This window comes from Hipposideros armiger, unplaced genomic scaffold (genome assembly GCF_001890085.2).
Source record: "Hipposideros armiger isolate ML-2016 unplaced genomic scaffold, ASM189008v1 scaffold_128, whole genome shotgun sequence".
NCBI lineage: Eukaryota > Metazoa > Chordata > Mammalia > Chiroptera > Hipposideridae > Hipposideros > Hipposideros armiger.
The window spans coordinates 3,719,805-3,743,363 of NW_017731478.1; the positions used below are offsets into that span (position 1 = coordinate 3,719,805).

At 44.5% G+C, this 23,559-nt stretch overlaps 1 long non-coding RNA gene across 1 annotated transcript; it reads right to left on the bottom strand.

The window, feature by feature from the left end:
- Positions 1–16,155: 16,155 nt before the first annotated feature.
- Positions 16,156–17,199, bottom strand: LOC109386123 (uncharacterized). The gene is made up of 3 exons (XR_002124734.1): positions 17,100–17,199; positions 16,766–16,926; positions 16,156–16,289 (listed from the first exon to the last, which is right to left on the bottom strand). It is a non-coding gene; the product is annotated as an uncharacterized LOC109386123 (long non-coding RNA).
- Positions 17,200–23,559: the final 6,360 nt, after the last annotated feature.

Below are 23,559 nucleotides of genomic sequence, written 5' to 3' on the forward strand. Positions count from 1 at the left end.
CCTGATTCTAGCCAGAACGAAGGAGAACGAGCGTGTGTAGCAATTAAAGGGAGAATTTGCAGATTTCGCGCATTGGAGCTGGAGGCCGGTAAAGAAGAGCCAGTTTGCAGGGGTAGGCATTGCTGGCAGGTCCTGGGTTCTGCAGACATCCCAGGAAACTTTGGCCCGTTCTCCTCTGCTTCCCAGCCTCCCCAAGTCCATCTCACCACAGGAGGCCCCCAAAATTTGCTACCTGCAGGGTTTGCGCATCCCCTTTATCTGGGTTTGGAAGTGCAGCCCACACTCAGCAAAACACATCTGCTCTCTTGGATCCTGACCTTTTAATTTCTGTTTTTTCCTGCAGCGATTTACAGTTTGCAAAGCTCTTTCCCTCCCCTGAGAAATTCCTTTTGTTTTTCAAAGCATGCAGGGTGCACGAATTTCCATCCCCAAATGCCATCGAGGTGATTGCACCGCCGGGCATCCATCCTTAGAAGACGAGACCTGTGTGTGTGTGTGTGTGTGTGTGTGGAGGGGGTGGAAGGGGAGGCAAGCATGCCCGGGCTTTTGCACGTGGACCTGTTCCTGTCTCCAGGCCACTGAGGTTCAGGGCACCCCTTGCTCTGTTCAGCAGCTTGTTTCACTTTCCCCAGTCACCAACACACTCTCCAGGGCTGTAGCTCTGTTCACCAGAAAACACACAAGTGTTGTTTGTCAGCCCAGGGCACAGAGCCCTGTTGGTGACATACGAATGGATGCCCAGCTGTTGTGAACTGCGGACTGTGGAGGTCAGGGTGGCTCTCCCTGGATGAGTTGAGGCTGCACTCCTCCAAACCTGGGGCATCATGGCAATGACAATTAGAGAAGGAATGTGAAAGCGATTCATTCAGCAGACAAGTATTTATGGAGCACCTACTCTGCCATTGTTCTAGGCTGGGAAGCAGGAGTGAACAAGACAGACAAGGCCCTTCTCTAATGGAGAGTCATCTAATGAGCCAGACAGACAATAAACAAAGATGCAAATAAAAATATCAGCTTCTGATAAATGCAGTGGAGACAGGAAACAAACCCTGCACTCATTTTCTTAGTATGTGCCAAAAACTCTCTCACTGAATCCCCAAGGCAATCCTAGGAATTATATGCTATTCCTACCACATCCGTGTTACAGGTGAAAAAAGTGAGGCACAGAATGGCTAGGTTGTTTGATGAAGGTCACACAGGTAATAAGTTACAGAGCCAGGGCTGAAACTCAGGACAGCCAGAAACCAAAGCCCTTTTATATTCAATAAATCCCCACCAAGCACAATCCTGGCACATAATAACTGGAACCCAATGGAATGATCTAAATGTGTTTCCACCCACAGTGAGAGTGCCATAATTTTCCATACACAAAATAGCAGGTGTGTTAACATCTGCTGACATCAGGGCTGGAGGAGGACTTCAGACTGGACTGGGACATGGGGAGGGCCTGTGTCCACATGCCATTCTCTGTTGGGTTACTCCCCTCCAGAGTCCAGTTTTGCTGGCATATGTCTAAGAGAAATAGCTGGCTCCGGGCCTGAGACTGGCATAAGCTCACAGGGTAGGCCCGAATGGCTCCTAGAACACAGCCAACAGCTCTGGGACGAAAGAACTCATCCCCTACTGGCCTTTTTCTGACCTCCCCAAGGACCATCAGACAAGCGTCTGCCAGAAAAGCTACTGTCTAAATGGGCGGAGCGTCCCTGCCCCTCTCTAGTTTGCCTATTTGTAAAATGAGAGAAGTGGGTAAAACTGTACTTTTCGAACTGTCTTCCTTGGATCCACAGAGCTTTTAAGGGGCTTGTTGAAGGTGATGGGGAGTTGATGGGGCTCTGGGCCTCAACTCTTGGAGTAAACCAAAGCAGAACCATGGCACACAGTAAGCACTCAATCAAAATTAACTGTTGTTACTATTATCTGTTTTAGACATTGAGCTTCCACAAAAGATTTGAAGGGGGGAAGGTGTAGCTAAAATATTTGAACCAACAGTATTTCTAAGGATACTGTAAGCTTTGAGGGGGATCCCAGTGCCTAAATGGGTCAGGCTGAAAACATGAAAGAATTAAGCCAGGTGAATAAGAACTGTGTGTGGTGAACTGGATGGCCGTCTAAGCTGTGGCCACTTCCCAACTCTGGGAAACTGGGTGTGGCCAGATCCTCTGAGTTTTCAAGAGAACTTGAATTTTGGGCATATGGATTTTTATGTGAAATGTTCCCATTTTTAAAGTTGGTCATGATTTCAAATTCATCTAAAACGCTGGGTGAGGCTGACAACACACATCTGTGGACGACATTTGGCCCTAAGCCAATGATTTGTAACTGTTCTAGAATGTTGGGGGTGAACTCTGTCCCCTCCCTCATCCCAGTTTAGTGGGCATTAGGATTATCGTGAAATGATCCAAAGAAATGTTGATGAGGTTTTCCAGAAAATCTGGACCTACTTGGATATTCTGAAGGTTTCATACAAAGTAGGAAACCATAAGAAAAAATACAGGTGAAAGCCCTTTGACAGAGTTCCCAGCTTTATTTCAATGTCCTGGGTATTACCAGCCGACACATTTTTGGGGCCGGCGAGGCAAGTGTTTCTTGAGGACTTAACTCTGTGTGAGAAGCTGGGGACAACAGCAGCGAACAAATCAGCATAGTGTTAGTCCTCATGGTACTCCCAGCCTAGTGGAGGAGACAGACAGGAACAGAGAAACTGTCCAAGAAGATAATTCCAGAGAGTCACGAGTTTTGTGAGAGAATTAGCAGGGGTCATGTGACCACATAGTAGAGAAACTGAGGATTTGACATTTGAGTCAAGTTCAGAAGATTGAGAAAGTCATGGAAGAGTAGTCCCAATAAGGAAACAGCAAGTGCAAAAGCCCTGAGGTAGGAACAATCTTCCAGCACTGGAGGAATGGAAAAAGGGCTAGAGTGTCTGGAGTATAGTGTGAGGGGGAGAGTGTTAGGAGAGGAGGTTGAAGTAGACAAAGGCCAGATCACTCTGGGCCCTGTAGGCCACAGGAAGACAGATTTTATTCTAAGCCTAATGGAAAACAACTAGAGGGTATTAGGTAGAGGAGTCACATGATCTGATTTGTTTGTTGTTTTTTTAAATATGTTTTCTTTTTTTTAAAGATTTTATTGGGGAATTGGGGGAGGGGAACAGCACTGGGGAATCGGGGGGAAGGGAAACAGACAAGTTGCTGTCTGTCCTTTTGTTCTTCAGTCTAGTTGTGGAGGACGTTGCTTCACTGGCCCAAGTGGGCACCATCATTGCGCTTTTCTCAGGCGAGGCAGATCAGTCGCTGGCTTCTGGACGGCCGCTCACGCTGGCTGCTGGCCGCTCACACTGGCTGCTGGCTGCACACGGTAGCCCATGGCAACCCACTGCAGCAGGGGCTGCAGCCTACGCTGTCGCTGGCCACTCACGGCAGCCCAGCTCCAGGTTAAGCTGTTGTTCAGCATCTTAGCTGTAGAGGGCAGTGTCACTGGCCCTCATATATGGGATCCGAACCGGGGCCTTCTGGCATCCCAAGCCAGCTCTTAACCAACGCGCCCCTCGGCCGGCCCTGATTTCATTTTTCAAAGATCCCTTTGGTGTCAGCAAGGAGAATGGACTATATAGGTGGGCAGGAGTGGGAACTGTGAGGTCAGGGAGAGGCCTGATGAAAAATGTAGCGTCTATGCTCTGAGACTCAGTTTCCTCATCTGCAAAATGGGGATGATCTCACCCATCTCAAAAGATTGTGAGAATGACCTTCCCATTGTACTTGGGGAGATAATAGTAATAATGAGGACAACAATGATGATGATAATAGCATTTATTGAGTGCTTCCTATGTGCCAGTCTCTGTGCTCATGGCCTTTCCATATGATCAGGGAGAGCAGATCCTTTGGGATGTCCCCAGAAGCCTTCTCCGAGGAGGGGATTTAGATGGGCCTTTCCAAATCTCTTGAACCATCCTTGGCCCTAATGGAGTCCATGTTGATGTTGGGTGTGTCTCTCTGAGAAGGCCCCAAATATACTTCCATCTGGACTTACCCAACAGAGAAATTAGAATGATTACTGCCTTGCTAAATGTTCCATAGCTCCACAAAATGACTCACTCCGTGATCGGGAAAGCAGCAAGCTGTCCTGGTGTCTGGAGGGTGGCTTACACTATCATTTGTAGCTAAGTCTGGCAAAGGGAGGCTCATTTTAGAACAGGGTCTCAATCGGGGTGCTACTGGCTTTTGGGCCACATCGTTCTCTGTTGTGGCGGGCTGTCCTGTATATTATAGGGTGTTTGGGAGCATCTCTGACCTCCACCCACTAGAAGCCAGAAGCACACCCCCTTTCCTCAATTGTGACATTAAAAAATGTCTCCAGGCATCACCAAATGGTCCCCGGGGGGGGGTCGAAATCCCCCTTCCCACCCCTGGTTGAGCACCATTGCTTTGGAGCATTTGGGGCCTGTGGCAAAGTGGCTTTGAAATTGGTTTGTTCCCTGTTAACCCTGTGTTAAGTGCTTTGCCAGAGTAGCTTCTTTGACTACTAATACTAATAGCCAGTATTTACTCAGAATTTACTATGTGCCAGGCATTGATGTAACTCTTGCTTTATATATATATCTTCCGGCTCTATTCCCACTTAATACATAAGGTAAGTCATGATTCCCATTTTATAGATGGAGAAACCAAGGCTCAGCAAGGTTAGGTGATTTGCCCAGTCACACAGCTAAGAAATGACTGAGCCCAGATTTGAACCCAGATTTGTCCGACTCCAGAGACCGTGCTCTCTAACCACTCTGCCTTGCTGAGCCTCTGAAGGCAGGGGTGTTAGAAAATCACGTGGGGAAAAATATTTTATAAACGATAAAGAGCCATTCTAGTATCAAGTAGGAGAAGCAGCATGGGGAGAATGTGTTCTAGACTCACAGGCTGAAAAAGCCAAATTGTAGGGCAGAGTCCACACGTGACTCACTGTGTGTCTTTAGGCAAGTCACTAGCTTGACATCGTAGGTGAAACACACCCAGTAAGCCCCATGCCACCTTCCTCCACATGGACAAGGTGGAGCTCTGAGCAATCATGGTGCCTCCCAGCAAGGCTGGGTGCTAGGAGCTTTGCATGTGTGTTCTCGTTGAATTTCATCCTCAATAATTCTAGGAGGCACAAGACTTCCCCCACTTTTAAAACGGAGATGAAGTTCACCTAACCATTTTAAAGTGTACAATTCAGTGGCTTTTAGTACTTTCACAGTGTTGTGTAAACATCGCCTCTATCTATAGTAGTTTCAAACATTTTCATCCCTCCTTCCCCCGAAGAAACACACCTATTAGCAGTTACTCCTCATTCCTCTTTCCTCCCAGCTCCTGCCACCACAGAAGAAATGAAACTCTATATAGTAGTTGAGGCTCTCTTTGAACCCCTTCACCAATCTACTCACTCCCTTCCCCTCCCCAGAGGTAGCTAGTCTAAGATTGTTGTGTAGGTGATTATGTGACCAGTTTACAACGGATAAACCAACCAACACTCAACAAGGAAAAAAAACCAACCACCTTAACCCCCAGGGGCAAACGGAATGCATTTTTATCAAGCCAGATTTATTCCATTTAAAAGACTGTCTTTGATTCTGAGAGTAGGGCTTTCTGATTTTATTTGTATTAAAATGTCCTTGCTAACGTGAAATGATGGTGATAGTGACAGACAGCTTTTTTTTTTTTAATATTTCATTTGGCAAAAGAAAAAAATCCAATCATGGTGGATGGGAAAATAACTTGAAGCATGTTTGTGCAGTGATGGAAAGAAATGAAACCAAGCTGCATGTATCAAGCTTATTTTTTTTTTATTTTTTTTTTTTTAGCTGAGCCATCCCGCCACCTGTTGGCAGCTCACGGCTGCTCAGCTCGGGCTGACTCGAACCACTGTTGCTCAGAGCTCAAACTCTTGAGCGAGCTCTTAACCAACTGAGCCACTCAGCCGGCCCTTAAGCTGCATGTATCAATATAGATACCTCTGGAAGCTAATGTCAAGTGAACAAAAGCCAGCAGAGGAAGGATTAGGACTGTACAATACTACTTACACAAAAGCTTAAAATGACAAAACAATATATATTTGCAGCAATCTTTTTTCAAACTTTTGGGGAGCCACAATGTGCTATAAGAAATATACCTTATGTCCTGACCCAGTACACATATACACAGACATAAAACTTGAACAAAAGTTTCACAATACTCATACCTTACTACATGTGATACACTCTAATTAGTTTTTTATTCTATCCTAACCTAATATATCCTATCCTGTCCTTAGTTTTTAAATGCTGGTTGTGACCCTTCAAATTGATTTTACAACATACTAAAGGTTGCAAGCAGAAGTTTGAAAAATACTGCTTTAGGAATATACACCATGTAGTAAAACAAACGAGAAAGAAACATCATATTCATGTGTTTCCATGTAGTAAAAACATAAAGACACATTTAGGAAAGGAGAAAGAAAGAGATTGGTGAGGGGTACACAGGGGGGTCGATTTTCTTTCTAATGTTTTGTTTCCTAAATTGAAAGATGGTTCTGTGAGCGTTTTGTTATATTACTATTTTTAAAATCAGCTTTATTGACGTTCAACTCACATGTGATACAATGTATACAGTTCAATGAATTTTAAGCAATGAATACACCCATGTAACCATCACCCCAGTAAGATATAGAACATTTCCATCACCCCAAAAATTTCCTCCATGGCTTTTTTTTTCCATCACCCCAAAAAGTTTCCCAATGGCCTTTTATAGTCAATCTCCCAACCTCCCCCCCCCCAAAAAAAAACAACCCCAGGTCCAGACAATGACTGATTTGCTTCCTACCATTACGGATTAATCTTTTCTAGAGTTTGAGATAAATGAGATCATAGAGAGTGGGCGGTTTTTGTGTCTGGGTTCTTTCACTCAGCAAAATGTTTTTAAGATTTATACACGTTGTGTGTGTCAGTAGTCCATTCCTTTTTTCTTTTAATTTTTACTTTTCAATTACAGTTGATACTCAACATTGTATTAGTTTCAAGTGTACAGCATAGTGGTTAGACATTTATATAATTTATGAAGTGATCCCCCGGATAAGTCTAGTACCCACCTGGCACCATACATAGTTATTACAATATTATTGACTATATTGTCTGTCCTGTACTTTACATCCCGTGACTATATTGTAACTGCCTATTTGTACTTCTTAATCCCTTCACCCATCCTCCCAACTCCCATCCCATCTGGCAACCATCCGTTTGTTCTCGGTATCTATGAATCTATGTCTGTTTTGTTTGTTCATTTATTTTGTTCTTTAGAGTCCACATATAAGTAAGATCATATGGTATTTGTCTTCCTCTGTCTGAGCAGCCCATTCCTTTTTTATTTCTAGTAGTATCCATAGTATAGGTAGATAAGGACATGTTTATCCAATTTACTTGGGAGGCATTTGGGTTGTACCATTTGGGGACTATCTATCATTTTTTTTATGTCTGAGATGGCTTATTAAACATAAATATCCAGTCCGAGATAGTTTCAAACAGATAAAAAGAGAAGCAAAACACAAAAAAGAACTAATAATAAGTACATTATGAGACATCCCCTTGTCCCTACCCCCACATTATTCTGGCAATTTTTTCTGGTGTCAAACCCCCAAGTCAATACTTCCTCATTAGTACGCTAGAAAACCACTGAACGTTGCCCACAGTGGAAGTTGATAATCGGCCACTGGGCAGAGAAACTCGTGGTCCCCAGAGGCCATCTTGGTTTCTGCACTGACCTAGCCTTTTCTCCTAGGAAATATAGAGGGGTCTGCTGGCTCAGCTTAGAAAGCCTGTGGAACCCAAACTTGTGTGGCCTGGGACGCCCAGCCCTCTGGCTCCCTTGCTGTGGAGCCACACTGATGGTTTCTGGAAGAAGTGTTTTCCACCAGTTGTGGTAAAGCATCTTATTATTTAATAATGATTTTGAACATCAGGGGTCTGAGGCCCAGAGCAGTTAAGTGACTGGCCCAAGATCACACAGTAAATGGTAGATTGGGGACTTAAACCCTCATCTGCCTGACTCAAAAGGCCCTATTCTTAACTATTCGGTGATTTTGCTTCTTTGATTCTTGAAAAACAACGTCAGGATATGTGCATGGTAACATTCATTGTAATGTCATCAGATCTAATGTTTATAGGAAGCTTATTTTGTGCCAAGCTCTGTTCTAAGCATTTTATATGAATCATCCCATATAATCCTCATAATCAGACCTATGATGTAAGTACTATAATTACCCCAGTTTACAGATGTGGAAGCTGAGTCACAGGAAGTTAAGTAAGGAGGTCTTGAGTGGCTGAGCTAGGATTTCAACCCAGGCAGCCTGGCGGCAGAGCCTGCAGGAGATGCTGTCAGTGCCTCCCTCATATTCTTTCAGCAATCACTTCTCTGTGCAAGCTGATGTGGGGGTCAAACCTCCCACCCTGCACTTGCACAGCCCTGGGAGTGAGCACCTCCTTAAATTTCACAGTCCAAGCACCTCACTCACCTCCTTCTAGTCTTGGACCTGCTAACTTGGTTCTGTCCACCAGGGCTTGCTGGACCAGTGTGGGGGCAAATCAGACATGCCAGGGAAGCTAACAGCCCCTGGGAGCATCCCTTAACCAGTGACTGGCAGGAGTTGGAAGATAAATACCCCAGTTCCTGGCCCCTAAAATGGAATAACTCTGAGGCATGTTCTACACGGTCCCCTGTGCTCCCCAGCAGAATTAAGCCCCGCTGCCCACCGTGGTAATTTGCTTGATACAATGGACCCTTTTATAATATTAACTTCTTTCCCTTTCTTGTCTCTCTTCTCTACCCCCTTCCTGATATTTCCTGGAATCATTTCTCAAATAGACAATTTGCAGTAGACCCCTTGTCTCTGAGTCTCTTTGCGGGGGACCTCAAACTAAATAGAACCTAAAGTCCTAACCTCTACACGGACTGCTGATATACCTCAACTTTGCTTCTCGGTGCAAACAAAACTAGCAACTTAGAAAGAACCTAGAAGTCACCTTCACAAGGAGCTGGCTAAATCAATCTTTGTGTGCAGGTGTATGTGTTATGGTATACGCATGTGTGTGTGTGTGTGTGTTTGCATGGGTGTGAAGTTACGTGTGCACAGACTTCTTAGATGGGCTACTTCCACACCATAAAAACGTGTTTGAAATTTCAAGGTCATCGGGTCCAGCCGAGAGAAGGCAAACTTTGAAGAGCCGACAGACTTCTCTTTCCAAACAGCCTGCCAGGAAGGGCATCTATTGATAAGATCAGCACAAAAGAACTTGCCATTTGTTGTGAATTTTCAGAGATCAAGCCAGAGCACCTCAAGCTGTGGGGTTTCTGTTTTTTGTGGGGTTTTTTTTTTTTCCTGTGGGGGAGGGTTTCTTTCAGAGGGTGGGAAGAGGAGTGTGGAGGAAGGAAGGTGATACAGCTTAAACTGGAGGCTGTTGTGGGCCTATCAACCTAAAGTGTACACGTTTTTACCAATTTATTTAGCAGTACTGTGCCAGCACCTGACTCAGAGATGTAATCCCAGTCTGAGGCCCAGGATTAGGCCTGGAGTCTGAAATGTCAGCCGAACTGGCCCTTCCACCTAAGAAAAAAGACCGTGCCTCACAGACTTTTCTCTCATAATCATAACAGAGCCCTTTCTCAAGCCCTTTATGTACATTATCTCAGCTAATCCTTACCTTAATTCTACAATATGTAAGCACTGTTATTACCTCCATTTCACAGATGAAGAAAACGATGCTCCAAGAGGTGAAGTGACTTGCCCAAGGTCACCCAGCATTGCATATTTGGCATAGCTGGGCCTTGAACCAAGGTCTGCCTGCCTCCAAAGCCCTCAGCCCTTTCCAGCATCAAAATCAACTTTGCTACATAACGAACAACCCTAAAATCTCAGTGGTTGATAACAACAAATATGCATTTCTTGCTCTTTTTAATGTCAGAGGCTACAGCAGTGGTTCTGCTGGGCTCTGTTCCATGTGTCTTCTCATGCTCAGTCCTGCGGGCCAGGCTTATTCTTGTGGCAGAAGGGAAGTGAAAGAAAACAGGAGAAAATTCTAGTGATGCCTCTGAAAGTTCTCACTTGGATGTGATGTGCATCACCCCCACTCACATCCGATTGGCCAAAGCATGTCATTTGGCCAAGTCAATGGACTGTTTTACAGGCAAAGGGGGAAGGAGTGAAAAAATGGAGAACAGTAATACAATTTATAATGTCTGTCTCTTGGTCACAGATATGTACTTCTTTCGCATCTGCACTTAAATTACAGCCCCTCAAAAGGAAGACACCTCAAAAAGTCACAACCAACCATGACAGAAGGCATGGACTCCATGACCTTGTGGTGGTCTCTGCTTCATTTCCCAAGACATTATTGCCTTGAAAAGCCTCTTCTGCGGGCCTTGACTGTTTAATGGGCTGTTTCAGCCTCCATGGGGCAACCTGGGGAAAGACATTTCAGTAGGAGGAGAGCTAGAAGACCAGCTAGGCCAGACACAGCAAGAGATAATACTAATAATAGCTAACATATATTGTGCATGTCTCATGGGCCAGGCAGTATGTTAAAAACTGAGTTTCATTTTATCCTCACAACACCTTTTTTTACCATTTAATCCCATTCATTAGCCTTGTCAACCCATTTTACAGATATGGAGCCTGACGCTTGGAGAGATTGTCCCTCACCCCAACTCACAGACTCTCTTGCTCAGCCACTGAGATAACTCCATATTGCTTATCCTACATGATGGTTTTGGCTCTGAGATATTAACCCTTTGATCTCTACAACTGCCAACCCTCTTCTAATGCCTTCAGTGCCATCTGAAGCAATCCAATGCCCCCGCTATGCTCTGCTACAGGTCCCACTGATCTTTCCTCCCGAATTTCCCTCAACCTATAACTTATCACTTTGAGCAATGGTTCTGTATTAGTTTCAATACAAGTTAAGTTGTTTTAATAGACACCAACTAGTAGGAACTGAAATAAGGTATAATCTTATTTCTCTTTCATAGGCAGCCTGGGGCTAGAGGGCAACTCTACAATCATCAGGTACTCAGGCTCTTTCCATTTTGGTTGTCTTCTATCCTCAACATGTACCTGCTGTCTCATGACACAAGATGGCTGCTATAGCACCTGCCATCATGTCTGCCTTTCAACCACGGAGAACTTGTAAAGGGAAAATGAAGGGCACGTCCTGTATTTTTAAGTACACTTCCTAGAACTTATACATACCATGTATGCTTATATCCCATTGTCTGGAAGGTAACTATATGGTCATATCTTGCTGCAATGGAGCTGCGATGAAACAGAATCTCTATTCTGGATGGCCATGCGTGATTTTATTGCTAAACGAAAAGGGAGCACAGATATTGGGCAACACGTTTGTTTCTAGGGAGGGCCTCACTGAGTCTATCGTACCCCAGACTGTTAATAAATCAAACCACTACTCTTCACATGTGTGCTCTGTATTAGTTTATAGCACGGGGTGGACCTTGCAGGGCAGAGCAAGGGGTGTGAGAGCAGTCTGGCTGGTTTCTCGTCTGGCCCCCAAATTAACAAAATCCCTCCTTAGAAGGCTATTTATAAGATGGGCTTGGCTTCTGCCCTTTACCCGAGCCAACAAACTTTTCAAAGGCTTCCTTCTGACCACACTCATCTCTGAGGTGAGTCCCCATGAATGGCTTTCTTGTTCTGTCACTGCTCTGGGTTAATCCCATGAGTGATGTTTTCAGATTGCTACTCTGCAGCTTCCTGGCTGTGTGACCTTGGGCAAATGAATTCACCTCTCTGAGCTTCAGTTTCCTCCTCTGTGAAATGGCGGTAAGAATAGTGCTTACAGCTATTGTGAGATGACAGATGGAAGTGTTTAACTTGGCCTATGAGCATCCAATACAATTGAACTATTATTATTATTTTCAGTGAAGTTTTAAAAACAGTGTCTCTTTGGACAACTGTTTGGAAAGGTACTATCCATTAGAAATGGAAAGTGAGCCACATATGGAATTCAAATTTTTCCAGGAGCCACGTTAAAAAGTGAAAAGAACAGGTGAAATTAATTTTAATAACATATTTTCTTTAACCCAATATATCTAAAATATTATCATCCCAACATGTAATCAGTATAAAGAAAGTATTCATGAAATGTTTTAGCCTCTTTTTTAATGCATCGAGGCTTCAAAATCTAGTGCATATTTTATGCTGACAGCTTGGACCAGCCACATTTCAAGGGCTCAGAACCACATGTGGGGAGTTGTTGTCATGTGAACAGCTAAACCCTTCTTTCTCTGATGTTGTCTTTGTGTAAAGCTGAAGAGACATTATGCATCCAGACTTCTGGCCCCTTGGGCCTTGACCTGCCCAAAGCTTCAGGATATTTACAGGTGATTGATTTTTAGGCAACAGAAAATGAGACGTCTTCAGCCCGCATCACCTTCCTTCAGTCTCAGGTTTGCTGCCTCAACTAGTGTTTTCTAGAAGCCCAGTGGAAAGGGTCTGAAAAAGAGCACTTAGTGTGTGTGTAAATAAGTAGGAAAAAGTCTGGAAGGATTCTCACCAAATTGTTAACAGTGGAAATTAAGGGGGAACATCAAAGCAGACTTGAGTGTTATCAGTAATGCCCCCTAATTTTTTCCACTGAGAATGTATTCATTTGTTACTTATGTAAGTAAATGGAGAGGGAGGGAAGGAAGGAGGGGGGGGAGAGAGAGAGAGAAAGAGAGAGAGAGAGAGAGAGAGAGAGAGAGAGAGAGAGAGAGCGCCAGCCTAAAGAAAAACAACCATGATTTGGGGTAAATCCCCAAGAATATGAACAGAAAACGGGGCAAGTGTGGGGATTACAAGATGGACTTTGGTGCCCGACACCTGCATTGCCCGCCTAACACTGCCATCTACTTGCTGTGTGACCTTGGGCAATTTTCTTATGCTCTCTGGGCCTCAGTTTTTTCATTTATAAAATGAGGATGAGAATGGGACCTATGTCACTGGGTTGTTTTGAGGATTAAATAAGTGCATGTGTGTGTAAGGTGTTGTGATCATGTCTGGCAGATAGAGAGTGCTCAAAAATGTTTTTGTGATTCTTGGTGGGGAGAAGGTAGCAGGAAACTCTCTTGGTGAAAACACACTGGAATGAGGGTGGGAGGCCTGGATGCTAAGTCTGGATGTGCCATTAACTAGTTTGTGTGAACTTGGGCCTCAGTCTCTTACTAATACTAGTATCAACAATAGTAAATTTTTTGAGTACTTACTATCGTCCAAGAACTTTACATGTTTTATTTCATCAGATCTTCACAGCATCCCTCTGAGGTAGATGCGATTATTATTTCCCTCTTACAGATGAAGCTCAGAGAGCTAAAGCAGATTGCCCAAGGCCACACAGCTTCTAAATTCGAGTTGAGGGATATGAACTCAGGGCTATCTACCTGATGGAAGAGCCTGCGGCAATGCCCACAGCACCACCCTGCCTCGTCTGTAAGGTCTTTTCCAGCTTTGTGGTTTGTGATGCTGGGAGTTGAGCTGTATGCTGAGAGCTAAGAGTTCTGGGTTGGAGTACTAGTGCTGTTGAGATTTTGGGTGCCAGGGTTTGCCTATCAGTGTTTTTCATCTGTAAAATGGGGCCGAGAATAACACAGGTACCTGTGTTTGAGGGTTTTCTTTTCAGTTTTCTTCAGGCCTTCCTTTAGACCCTCCTTCCTTATTTTATTTTATCTTCCCAAACACCTCACTCATGAGACCATGATGAAGATTACAGGATGCAGATGGAAGGTCCTTGAGATGCTTAAACAGCACCAGGTTTCTAAACCAGTCTACACAGGAGGAGAAGAGGAGGGAAGGTTCAGGGAAAGAAATCTGAATCCGATCACATTAACGGATACACGTGGGGGCTTTGAGAGATAGGTGACTTTTGCACAGGGTCTCACAAAGGAACACACGGGTAACATACACGTGTGTGTCCTCAAATAGACACTGCCTGAGACGCCCAGGCGGCCGACGTTCTAGAAAAACAAGGAGGTTGTTCAATAATCCAGCTGTTCTGTCTAAATACGCTGCACATCTGGCAGCTTGGAAACCTCTGGGTGACTTCACTTTATATTCACTGTCTTGTTGTCGGGATCCTACCTCAGGAATCTAGGAGAGAGCGAAGAGAGAGAAGAGAGAACTCAAGTAGGGGGATGGAGAGAGAGAAATACAGAGAGAAGTAGAGAAAGAGAAATTTACAGAGACAGAGACACAAATGTGAAAAAAGCAAGGTAGGTGAGAGAGACTTACATAGAGAAAGTCAGACACAAATATACAGGGTAAGAGAGAAACTGAGAAAGATTGAGAGCGAGACCCACATACAGAGATGGAGACAAACATAGACACAGACACACACAGACACACACACACGCATACAGAAATACTCCAAGAGATAGATTCGCATAAAGAGAGGGGCTGCCGTTCCAGTTGCCATTCCACCAAGGAAGAGAGGGACAAAGAGATTGAGACTGAGAGAGACAAATACATATGGAGCAGAAAATATAAAGAGGCAGAGAATGAGAGAAACAGAAAGAAACAGCCAAAGAAACAGAGATCTACATAGAGAAGGAAAACAACTCCTTCAAACAAAAAGAGCCATCAGGAGTTTCTGTTCTGCCAAAAAACCCTGGGAGTCAGGACGTGTTGTTAAGCCTTCATGCAAAACATTAATCTCTTCAGCGGAAAGAGTGGGCTTTAAAAAAATGTTTTTGATTTAAGTAATTGCTCCCCAAATGGGGAGTTATTTTATTCATTATTTTTCCTTTTCTCCTTATAACATCAGAATTTCTGAGGAGCTCCAAAGACAGCATTCAAGTGTTTATCTACTTTCCACAAACAGCTAGCATCAGCGATTTCTCTTCAACAGAAGAAAAAAAAAGTTTCCAGACAAGAATGAGGCCTCTTGACTAATGCTGTGCGGTGCAGACTGCCGTGTAGAGAGTGCTAGAACAGGGAGAGGAAATCCCCTTGCACCTCCCATGCTGATGGGCCATTAGTAGTGGCTTCCCAGGGTACTGTGTGAAAAGGAGTTGAGGCCACATCTCAGGGAGAAGGAATGCTGTGATCCATTATTGATGTCTGCCGTGGCCTGGGAGGGGGCAGTCATGGCAGTGTTTGCCATTCCTGTACCAGAATCTAGAACCTGTCTGAAACACTTCCATGGTCTGGGATAAGAGTACAAATGGAGGCCCACATACCATTATGTCTAAATATACAAAAGTCAGAAATCAAGTTGCACCCGTGGCCTGGCCTGTGTTCTTGCTTATGGCCCTGGCAGCCCCCAGGCTGAGGAGCAGAGGGCCTCCCTGGCCAGCCTTGCCACATGCAGGTCTAGAATGGGAGCTGGATTCAGGCCAGGGCAGGGTGATTCCCAGGTGGTGACTGTAGGGACCTGGGAAGGGGACTTACCCAGGCAATCTAACTCAGGATTTCCAGGCAGTTCTAAGTACGTCCAAAATTATACTTCCCAAGTAGAGGAGAGGGAGGGGCAGGGTTATCTGGGGAACATGGTCCAAGACACCGATTGTGGGTGATTTTAGGAGGTTAGCTTTAAACTGAAGCAGCCACTTTACCCTCAGTGCCCAGCTCAATGCCTGGCACATAGTAGGTGCTCAGTAAATATTTGTTGGAAAAAAAAGAAAGAATTCTTTAGATACACTTCTTTGTACACAAGCTCACTGAGTCAGTGTCAGGTGTCCAACTCAGTGACCTCTCCCGGAGGTGAGGAGGGCCCAGGGAGTGATGGGAGGGTAGAGGGCTGTTTCTATTTTATAGTGGTGGTCAGAGAAGGATTCGCTGGCAAAGTGACATTTGAGCCAAGACTGAGGGAAGTGGTGGAGGACGAGCCATGTGGACATCTGGGGATGATGTTCCAGAAAGTGGGAATAGCCAGTGCAAAAGGCTCTGAGACAGGACTGTGCCTGGTATGTTTGAAGAATAGAGAGAAGGCTGGTGTGGCTGGAATGAAGTGAAAGTCATAGCAGTGGCTGACATAGTCACAGGGGCCTGAGGCTAACTCCCATAGGGTCTCATGGCTATGTGAAGAGCTTTGGCTTTGACTCTGAGTGAGATGGGGGGTGGGGGTCATTGGAGGGTTCAGAGCCCAGAATTGACTTACATTTTAAGAGGATCTCTCTGGCAGCTGGGCTGAGAATAGGCCAGGCAGAAGCAGGGCACCCACTGAGGAGGCACGGCCTTGTCCAGGTGTAGGCAATGGTGGCTGGACCAGTAGTACGGAGATTGGGAGACGTGGTCAGATTCTGAATCTATGTTGGAAGCAAAAGATAACAGAATTTATTAACAAATTGGGTGTGGGATGTGAGAGTCAAGGATGAGCCAAAATTTTGGCCTGAATAACTGGAAGGATGGAGCAGCCGTCATTCCCTGAGTCCAGGAAAGACTTTGGGAGGGGCTGGTTTAGGGCAACAGGTCAGGAGTTCAATGTCAGGCATGGATTCTTGGGCCAGATCATGGAATCCAATCGCTGGCAGTATATCATTAGGTTGCCCTTTCTTTTCTGCTCCTTCTGGGGCCTCCTGTCTCTGTTTTGATTCTCCCTCTTCTCTCTGCCAACGGGTTTTTTCTGATTATTTTTTCAACATGCCTCAGTATGAAAACATGTAACCCTTCCCTGATTCTACCACTGTTAGGCCAGCTACTTCCTCTGTCTCTTAATTATACTTTAGAGAAGCAATTTTCAAATTGTGTACCAAGGCGGCCTGGGGCTCTGCAACAAACTCACAGGGGCACCACGGAATACTTGACATCTTCAAGGCAAGTACAGTAATAGTTGACATCTCTCAGGTGCCTCGTGACTGCTAGCTCAAGGTAGTTTCAGCATTACGTTGCACGACATTCCTTTCCATGATGTCATATCTTTGCAAGCTAGGTTTTCCGTGGTTGCTATAATAAAAAAAAAGCAATTCCTACTTGAAAATCAAGGTGGAACAGGAAATAAGGTGGTGTCCAATCTGCTTCCAAGGTTTGAGAACTTGTGCAGTCCCAACAGGCACACACATCCCATTAAGTAGCAATTGTGGTTAAGAATGAATTAAAATACTTTTCTTTCAACTTACCCTTTCAAAGTCTGCGAAGTTGTTAAGCTGTAAATATTTAAGTAGTTTGCGCCTAACCACTTAATAAACAGGATTGTTAAGTATTTCTTTTGGCCTAAAGCAGCCGTGCAAAAAACACTGAGTCACTAGGTTCATGACCAACTGAGGAAGTTTGGGAACTGCGGGAGAAGAACTCTAATTGGTTCCCGGCCAGCCAATGGGTTGCCTAGCTTTGAATCAGGTGACCATAGTTGGCCCAATCAGGAACCCAGCTGGTCTAGAACCCACTTAGAGAAGGGAGCGGGAACCGACGGGTGAGCAAATCAGTGTTTGTTTTTATTAAATATGACTGCTTTCCTTAACCGTGACCCCAACACCAACTCGAATGTTAACTGCACGGACCTGTAAGTCTTAACCTGAGCCCTGTTGGTGAGGGGAGTTCTGGAATTCTAGAACTTGACTACATCTGAGGCACTTCAGATTCTTTCAGGTCCAATTTGGTGTTTATGTGTGACACGCCCGGCAAACATTGTGGGCATTCCATTTTAAAGCTGCTCAGCATTTGTGTCCCCATCCTGAATTTGGGACTCCCCCAGATTATGGCTTTCATGGGGGCAGGCAGCGTCCACACCAAAGAAGTAGAAGTTGCCAGAAACTTGCTTTCTCAGCATTCCTCACAGCCAGCTTGACCGGGGATGGGCAAACTTTTGAGACAGAAGAGCCGCCAGGGGTCAGCAAACTGTGACTCGCGAGCCGCAGGCTCTGAAGGAAAATTGAAAATGAAAAAACTATCATAGTTTCATTTATAAACTTTTTAAAGGATATGATTCACATAATGCTGGTTATGTAAAAAATATATTTGTGGCTCTCGAATCATTTTTAAATTGTTGTGAGGGACAGGATTGGCTCTTCCAGGGGTCGGCAAAGTTTTGAGACTGAGCGTACCCAAAGAGCCGCATGTGGCTCACAAGCCGCCATTTGCCGACCCCTGAGCTTGACCAATGAGACATACTCACCAAGGATTTTAACCCTGCAGTTGGTGAAGTAGCAAGGACAAGGAGAAATTTGGGTTTGGGGAGTGGTGTAGAAACGACTATACGATCTAGGTTCCAGGGACTGTGGCAGCAGTGAGGTCAGCAGAAGCGTACATAGGCCCAGGCTGGCCCCGTCGGCTCAGCAGGAGGAGCCGGGTGTCCTCAGTAGCCTGGTCTGGCCAGTTTCTGGCTGAGGTGCCCAGTGTGTGCCTGCCCTCTGTGTGTGCCTGCTTTCTGACCTCATTCTCCAGCCTTCTTGGCAATTGTGTGAGCTCACCTCTCTCCCTGTCATAAACCCCTTTTCTGCCGAATTTAGCCAGAATCTGCATCTACTAAAAACTGAACGAATTCTGAAACTGACTTTACTCATTTATTGGTTGAAACAGTGATTATGAAATACATCATACATAGAAAATGTCTTTTTCCAGTCTCAAAACCACTAATAAAACACATACCCTTGTCCACACACCAACCAGACAGTGAAATAGAAACTTACTAGATCTGAGAAGTAGGGTGATCCTATGTTCTGGTTTGTCTGGGACAGTTTTGGTTTGTACCTGTTTTCTGCCATAATTATTACCAGCACCCTCCTTCTCATGCCTCAAAATGTGCCAGTGAGACAATAGAATGTATGGTCACCTACCCAGGAGCCCCCTATGTGCTGTCCCTTTCCATTGTACCCTCCTTTCCTTCAAGTAACCAGAACAATGTATTGTATAGTTTTACCTGTTTTTGAACTTTATGTAAATGGAATCATACTTTTTTGTGTGTGTGTGTGACTTGCTTCTTACACTAAACGTTAGGAATGTGAGATTTATGTTTGTTGCAAATAGCTGTAGTTCGGTCATTTTTCCTGCTGTGTAATATTCCATTATGTGACTCTACTACAGTTTATACATTCTCCTATGGATGAACATGTGATTATATGTTGTTTCCACGTTTTGTCATTATAAACAATATTGCAAGGAATGTTCTAGTATTTGTCTTCTGGGCAAGTATTTCTTCAGGGCTTATCCCAAGGAAAATTGCTGGCTTATCATTATGCACATAACAAATTTTACAATATGGCTTTGCCAAACTGTTTTCCAGAAAGGAGGTACCAATTGTGTTAGTTTCCTAGGGCCGTTATTACAAATTACTACAAACTTGGTGGCTTAAAACAGAGAAATTTATTCTCTCATTCTTCTGGAAGCAGAAGTTTGAAATAAGCATCACCAGGCTGAATTCAAGGTATGGAGGGGCTGCACTCCTTCCAGAAGCTCAAGGGGAGGGGCCTTCCTTTCCTCTTCCGGCTTCTGGTGGCCCCAGACGTCCTGTGGCTTGTGGCCACATCAATCCAGTTGCTCTCTCAAGCAGCTCATGGTGGAACGGGTGAGATGGACAAGTGAGTCTAGTGCTGTGATAGAGTCAACTCTGAGGTATTTCTAGAGCCTCTGACCCTGCCTGGAGAGAACAAGGGAGGCTTCCTGGAGGAGGTGACATTTCAGTTGAGGCTTAAACGACAGACGAAGTTAGGTAGGTGGGAGGAGTCAAGGAAGTGGAGAGGGTGTCTCAGGAAGAGAGAGCAACAAAGGTAAAGGCCTGAGGTAAGAACAGCATGACACATTGGAAAAATATAAGCAGTTTGATGTGGTTGGAATGAAGGGTATAAGCAGTTGAAGCAGTGGAAGGCTTCGTGTGCTAAGCTAAAGAGTCTGAAAATGTGAATTAAAAAAATATATGTATATTTCAAAAAGATTCATACTTGTGTGCTTGTAAAATATTCAGATGTACATTGGAAATCAAAACTCCTCATAGTCCCAAATGTCCCAGGAAATGATATCTAATATTTTGGATGTTATGTGTGTGTGTGTGTGTGTGTGTGTGTGTGTGTATTTTGCTTTTAAAACATTGAGATATAACTATAGGAAAGTGTCCAATTTTTAAGTACAGATTGATGAATTTTTTCCCATGTTTACACCCGTGTAATCACCACTAAGATCAAGATATAGAATCAGCAAGTTTGGGGTTTTTCTAGAATTTTTTCTATTTGTAGACCAATAATTTATAGATATAGATATAGATACACTAATATATGGATATATACATGGATATACTAAAATGCAGTGTAATTGTATGTATATGTAATTATTTTATTTTTCAAAAATAGGACCATTCTTGACTAAATATTTTGTGACCTTATTTATTTTTTTTTGCTTAACACATTTTTTTATATCAATTCATAAAGATCAAGAAACAACATGTGATCTGGTTCATTCATGCATTTATTCACTTACTCATTCAGTAAATACTTTTTTTGAGCTTATACAGTGTGCTCTGCTATGTGTCATTGAAGGGATTTAGAGAGGAGTGATATAAAGAAAACTGATAGAACCAGCTCCACTTTTTTAGGTAGATCATTCTGGAAGAAGTTTGCTGTCCCTCATTCCCTTTAGTGGAAGAGGAGGGATAAAGCAGTTCTCTAAGGTGGATGGCAGCTGCATTTTCCTTTTCAAATTTCAAGTGTTTATTTTTGAATAGGTATTACATTCAAGGAATTCAACATTCAAAAGGAGTGAAGGACATTTTAGTCAAAAGTCTTTCTTCCATCCCATCCTTCAACCACTTATTTACGCTCGGGGAGACAACTGCAGTCACTAACTTCTTACACATTCTTCCAGAGATAGTGGCGATATACATGAGCAAACACACATACATAGTATTATATTTTTATTTAATCCCTTTAAAGCTCATCATTTCTTATTCAGTAGCATCTCTTAGAGACCACTCATATCAGTGCATAAAAAGCATTCTCATTCTTTTTTAGTGGCTGCAGTTTTCTATCGAATGGAAAGACAACTGTTTTCAAACCTTGCCCAGAAGCCTGGTGTCTTTTAGTCCCTGCCAGACTTCTATCTGCCCCTGGCCAGTGGACACCTTAGGTGGGCTGTATGATAGGCAGGACTCTGAGATCTGGAAACACTCTTTGGCCTGACTGCCGGCTTTGGAGGCTGGAGCTGGGAAACCTCTGGGAGACAGCCTGTGGCCCCAGGCTGGTCTCACTCTCTCTGTGATTTTAAGAAGCTGCCCTGGCTTGTTTATGGTCCTTTCCCCCTTGTTCCTCTGACCAAGGGAGTCACCAGTTGACCTTAGGGCCCTCCTACCTACATCTGTTCTTCATCTCCCTCCCACGTGGGCATCCAGCTGTCTCACAGCTGTCTCTGAGCTCCGAGGCCCGTGCCCACAGTTTCTGGCAGACAGATTACCCTTGGTCATGGGATGAAAGTACTCATTTAATGAGTACCTACTATGTGCCAGTCTGTCTGGTAGCCTTTTACAAGTTAATTCTCATAACAATTGCACCAAATAGGTATTGTTCCCATTTTATGGATAAGGAAACAGAAGGTTGGATGGGGAAGTCAGAGCTGGGTAATGGAACCCACTGACTTCAGACATCTTAGTTACCTTGTACCCTAAGGCCCCCTGAGCCATTAAGCAGTAAGCACTCAATAAATATGTGCTTGAACGAATAAATATGTCACTGAACGAATGAGTGAATTTGAGAGATATTTCCTGAGCAGGTCCTGTATGTCAGCCACTGGTCGAGGGGCTAGGGATCGGAGCAGTGAACCAGACAGCCTTCTGGGAGTTGAAATTCTAGTGGGGAAGACAATCTAAACAAATAAGCAAGCAAACACACAAAAGTAAGATAATGAGATAGTAATAGGAACTGTGGAGGAAACGTAAGATGAGTTCCTAGGCAGTGATTGGCGGGGAGAGTGAGGGTGGGTGGGCCAACTTTAGATAGGGATAGGGTCTGTAAGGAGGTGACCTTTGGACTGAGATCTGAATGGCAAGAAGGAGCCAGTTACACAAATAGATGGTAAGGAGGAAAGGATTCCAGGCAGAGGAGAGGGCACATCCAAAGGCCCTGAGGTTGGATCAAGCTTGGTGGGTTTAGGAAACAGAAAGAATGCCACTGTGGCTAGAGCAGAATATATACAAGGTCAGAGTGGTTGGAGTTGAAGTTTAAGATGCAGGCCAGGGCCAAATGACGCAGGGACTTGCCAGCCACGTAAACAATTGGAGGGTTGAAGTAGGGGAATGATATTTCCTCAGGTTGCTATGTGGAGAATAGACTGTGGGGTGGCAAGAAAAGAAGCAGGGAGCAGCATAGTGAGGAAGCCACTGCAGTCACCTGGCCCGAGATGGTGGTGACCTGGCCCAAGGTGGGAGCCGTGGAGACAAAATAAAACAGATTGAGGGTTCATTTTGAAAGCAGAGCCAAGAAGTTTGCTGATGAATTATAGTTGGGTGATGGGAGAAAGAGAAGGATCAAGGATAGCTCCCTGGTTTCTGGCTCAAGCAACTGGGTGGGTGATGGAAGTGTTTATTGAGATGGGGAAGTTGGGGGAGAAGCAGGTTTTTATAAGGGCTGTTGGGGAATGAGGAGGAGGAACTAGAGTCCTATTTTGAACATAGGAAGTTGCTATGGCCATTAGACATCCCAGTGTACACACATCAGTTAGCAGCTGGATAATGAGTCCGGGACTCGGGAGAAGGCAAGCAGAAGACTGATGAGTCATCCTGTGGGTGGTATTTAAAGCCACAAGATTGGATGAAATTGTGTGGGGAGTGAATGAAGACAGACCCCTCCTCAAGAGACAGGAGGGTGATGAGGATGCGTGTCACTCAGAATGGGGCTCTGGCTTCCAGAATGGTGACCAGGACATCCAGCAGCTCAGCCTCAAACCCAGAGTGGCCCTAAGGGTCTCTGGCTGGGCTCAGTGTAGTGTTTTAGAAGCTGGGTCTTAGATGCTGTTCACAGGGCTTTTGACCTTCTGTTCTAATGCTCTCGTTCGGAAGGCACTCAGGTGGCATTACTGGATTTCTTGTTTACCTAACTCCTTCCTCCAAGAACTTCAGAAGCCTGGCTGGGGTCCCCAGGGAACCGCCATCCTCCCCTTAGGGCCTTTGCCAGGATGCAGGCCAGGAAACTGGGACAGCAAGTACCTATTCAAGGTCACAAAAGCTCTGGTGGAGCTGCCTCAGAACCACGGAGGCAGGTCCCCTTATCCACCCACATCCTTGGTGGTTTGGTTCATTGTGAGGCTTTTGTTTTGTCAAGTGGGATATAAAAACGAAAAAGAACTTCCCGGAATCATAAAGATGTTTAGCAAAGGGAGGAATGGAAGAGACGCCCTGAAGTATAGAGCCTGAGGAGAGAGAAGTTTAATATAGAAGTTGTGAACATTTGGCTTGTAATAGGGATATGATACCATCGTCGGTTTCTACTTGGAAGCTTCAGCAAAATCTACTGTACATCTAAGCTTTGGGGGCTAGGTTTGTGGTTTGGGGTTGGAGCAATGTGCTGACACCGGCCTCTGGAAGGTCCTGGGGTCTGAACCACATATGGGTTATGTTAGGAGTAGTTTTAAGGAGGCTGTTGAATCCCACGGAATTCTTTC